The sequence below is a fragment of the Echinops telfairi genome, unplaced genomic scaffold, assembly GCF_000313985.2.
Source record: "Echinops telfairi isolate 266 unplaced genomic scaffold, ASM31398v2 ScPeMD7_18;HRSCAF=68, whole genome shotgun sequence".
Lineage (NCBI taxonomy): Eukaryota > Metazoa > Chordata > Mammalia > Afrosoricida > Tenrecidae > Echinops > Echinops telfairi.
The window spans coordinates 964,683-969,195 of NW_022103915.1; positions in this window are offsets into that span (position 1 = coordinate 964,683).

Sequence of the window (4,513 nt, forward strand, 5' to 3'; positions counted from 1 at the left end):
GTACAGCTGGTTGGGCAGAACCGATACCTAGTTGGGTTTTTATAATTTATTATTTTTCCTCTCTTTCTTCTTCTTAAAAAAGTCATTTTATTGGGGGCTCATACAGCTTTTATCACAATCCATCCATCCATCCATGTGTCAAGCACATTTGTACATATCTTGCCATCATCATTTTCTTTTAAAAAAAATCATTTTATTGGGGGCTCATACAATTCATCTCACAATCTATGCATCCATCCATCCATTGTGTCGAGCACACTTGTACATTTGTTGCCATCACCACTCTCAAAACATTTGCTTTCTACTTGGGCCCTTGGTATCAGCTCCTCATTTTCCGCCCCTCCCTCCCCACACCCCCCTCCCTTATTAACCCTTGATAATTTATAAATTATTTTGTCATATCTTACACTGTCCGATGTCTCCCTTCACCCACTTTTCTGTTGTCCATCCCTGAGGGAGGAGGTTATATGTAGATCCTTGTAATCGGTTTCCCTTTCTGCCCTACCTTCCCTCCACCCTCCAGGTATCACCATTCTCAGCACTGGTCCTGAAGGGATTGCCATCATCATTCTCAAAACATTTTCTTCCTACTTGAGCCCTTGGTATCAGCTCATTTGCTCCCCTCCCTCATGAACCCTTGATAATTTATACTGACCGCTATCTCCCTTCACCCACCTTTCTGCTGTCCATCCCCCAGGGAGGGGGTTACAGGTAGATCATTATGATCAGTTCCCCCTTCTCCTCCCCACCTTCCCCTTCCCCTCCTGGTATCACTACGCTCAATATTGGTCCTAAGGGGTTTATCTGTCTTGCATTCCCTGCATTTCCAGCTCTTATCTGTAGTGGTGTACATGCTCTGGTCTAGCCGGATTTGTAAGATAGAATTGGGGTCATGATAGTGCGGAGGGGAGCAGGGAGGAACATCAAAAAACTAGAGGAAAGTTGTATGTTTCATCGGTGCTGTCCTGCACCCTGACTGAGCCATCTCTTCCTTGTGACCCTTCTGTAAGGGGATGTCCAATTGTCTACAGATGGGCTTTGGAGCTCCACTCCGCACTTCCGCTCATTCACATTGATATGATCTTTTGTCCTGGATCTTTGATGCCTGATACCTGATCCTGTCAACACCTCATGGTCACACAGACTGGTGTGCTTCTTCCATGTGGGCTTTGTTGCTTCTCAGCTAGATGGCCGCTTGTTTATCTTCAAAACTTTAAGACCCCAGGCCTTATCTGATACCTAATTTTTTGTTGAGTTTGGTGAACCGGTTGCTAAAATGGCACTTGTAATCTCTCTCAGGCAGGTGGCTGGGAAGCTACCTAATGTGGAACTCTCCAAGTTACATTCCTTATGCTGTTTGAACATTCTTCTGTCCAATAGCGTATATACCACAGGTATAAACATTAGACGGCGATCAGACAAAATAGCTTAAAGGCTTGTCCCAAACAAGCAGCCGTCTAAGTGAGATGTCAACTAAGTGCACACGGAAGAAGCGCACCATCACCAGCCACTGAAGGCTTGTAAATCCTTAAACAAATGTGCACAGAAATACCTTATAACATTGTAATCTCCCTACCTGGTAAGTACCCAAAGAAAATAAACACCACGTGAACAAACACAACCACACCACGTGTCAGGGCGCCAATTCTAAGAGCAAAGCCCGTGCGGCACCAGAAGGATAAGCTACCACACACCCGGTGGGTGAGACAGCATGCATCTATAACACACGGCGAGACCGTCAGACACCTCAGATTCCGCAGGAGACCACCATCCTAAGAGGAACAAACCAACCAGGAGACTGATCTCCCCACCCGGAACAGCAGCATTCGGAAGCCATGGAGTGGCCCGGGGAAGGAGGCAATGAAGGAGAGGAAAAAGAAGTGGGGGAAACAAAAGAATCCACTATCTGAGATCCAACAGGCAGCCCTTACCCAAAGACCAACTTCTGAAGGGCTGGGGCCGGGAACACAGGGCGTGGATGGATGATATCACAGGGTGGGCAGGGCAGCCAGGATACGAAGCACGTGTGTGGGAGCTGCTGGATGGAGAACAGACCTGCTCACAGTAAAAAAGCATTTTTGTTTTTTATTCACACCTGCAAGTACAGCATGCTTTTTTTTGCATGTGTTAGATGTGTTAAGGGAGAAGACAATAAAACCGATGAATAACATGCTAAGAGAGAGAGATCCCCCTGCATCACACCTCAACGCTGGTCCGAGTGGTTTCAAAGGGAGGAAAGGCAAAATTGACAGACCTAAATTCCTTTGTGATGCAGGAGCTCATTTCAAACAGACAAAAAATTAATTGAAAAATTCACATCTAAAATGCAAGGATGAGTGTTTGGCTTTCTGGTAGGTAGTCCAGGGTGTCCCTAGAACACAGGTTCTCAGCACTAAAGACCCAGACCCAGACTCACCCGGACGCTCTGCCATGCTCCAAGAGCCGCCCCCACCTACCCACCCAGCTGCACTGGGAGAGAAAGCCAAAGGCCAGCACCCTCTGCCTCACAGTCCCCCACCTCCACCAGTGCACACACCCACAGCCAGCACACACCTAGCAATGGGGTGGGGAGATGTCGACCCTTGCCAAGGGCTAACACCCAGTGCCCAGCTGACATGGGAGTCTTCCCGTCGCTGGAGAGGCAGAGGGAACCACGGAGGATAGTAGGCTATCTGGAAGGCCAGGCTTTGTCACCCATGTGGCCAGTTGTTTGGGGTTCCCTAGACCTGTTACAGCAGGACTGAGCTCTCAGGGGTCCCCTGCATCATCTGAACCCCAGGAAGCCCCGAGACAGCCTCACCGCTCCTCTCAGGAGAGGAGGGAGGACAGGCTTAGAGAGGAGCATGCCCAAGCTCATCGGTGGGATTTGAACCCAGGACTCTTGTCTGTCCCTCCAACCCTCTGGGCCTTCGACTGTGTCCCTGCTGTGAATCCTAGTGGAGCCGTCAGGGTAAGTGTTGGGCCACTAACCACAGGGAAGGCAGCCCAAACCCACCAGCTGCTCTGTAGAAAGCAGATGAGACTGTCTGCTCCCATAAAGATAGATAGCCCTCTGCAGGGTTCCTATGAGTCAGAATCGAATCGGCTCATGGCAGTGGGCGGTCAGGTCCTGAGGCCAGCCTTTGGCTACAGCCAGGTGGGGGTGGGGCCAAACCCTCTCCCGGGCACCAGCCCTGACCAGAATCAGTGTCTTCACAGGGCCCACCCTGGGAGATGGGGGCCGGACCGCAGGCTAGCTACAGAGTGAGTTGGTGGCAGTAGCTGAGACCAGGAGCCAGAGCTCAGGGAGGTTGGTAGGGAGAGAGGCCCCGCCCCTCCCGCCGGCCCAGCTCCCCCAGGCTAGGGAGGAAAGAGTGGCAGGTCCCCAAGGGGCTGAGGAGAAAGGCGCAAAGACACAGCCAGGCTTCCCAGCAAGTTTATTCATTCTCTGCCTACGGCATCGCTGTTCACAGCGGAGAGCGTGAGTGCCCAGTGCTGCCCTCCCCTCAGCCCAGCAGGGTGATTCTGTACATTGACCCTGCCCCCCTCCCCCAGGTAAGAAAATGTCCCCCAGGTGGCACAATGCACTGGCCATGGGAAGCAGGGTCAGCTAAGCCACCCACCACTGCCCACGGCAAGGGAACGATGCCCACAGGAGGGGAGACCCAGATAGGGAACATAGCCCCTCCTTGGGAAGGTAAGGGAGGGTCTGCAGCCTGGGCTCCTGGTCCGACGCTACCCCCAGGTGGCCTCCTGGGTCCCACATTAGCCTTGTGACAGAAGGTGTAACCCCACAATTCACTTGCCTGGAGGAGCTCAGAGCCGGGCGACTGGTGGCCCAGGCCACCACAGTGCAGGGCCCTAGGGTCTGTCTGAACACCAAGGGGCCAAGGGTATGGGCCTGAAGGCTGGAAGGGCAGGCCAGCAGGCAGATTCCAGAGGTCAGCCTCATCCCAGGCCACCTGGAGGCCGAGGACCTTCACAAAGATGCCCCCTCAGGTGCTCTCCACCTGAGGATACCAGATAGATTGGGGCCCAGGAAGGCAACAGCTTCAGACCACCAGCACCTCTCACCCATCTCCCCAAATGCCCTCCTCCCACCAGCTATCTGGAATCACTCCCACTCCCAGACCCAGGCCCTCTGAGTCACATGGCTCTCCAAGCCCACTACCAGCCCTGCCCGGAGCCTGCGTCTGGCAGCGTGGCGCCCTGGCTCGGGTACAGGGGCGGCGGTGGCCCCAAAAGGTGCGAGGACCACCGGCGTGTCCTGATTGCGGCCGCCCGCCGCGGCTTCTCCGGGTGCTCGGGGCGGAGAGCCGCCGGACCAGAGCTCCTCCCGGCCGTGCCCAGCGCGCCTGTCCCGGGTCGCCGTCCGCTCCGCCGGTGTCGCCAGGCCCGCCGGGTCTAGTGGTCCTAAACATTTCACAATTGCGCTACAGAACTGTTGAACTGTTAAGAACCACTGGACCCAGCGCGCGAGTCCGGGCGTCCCTCGGCGCGCGCTGCGAACGGAGCCCCGCCGCCCGGGCCGTGC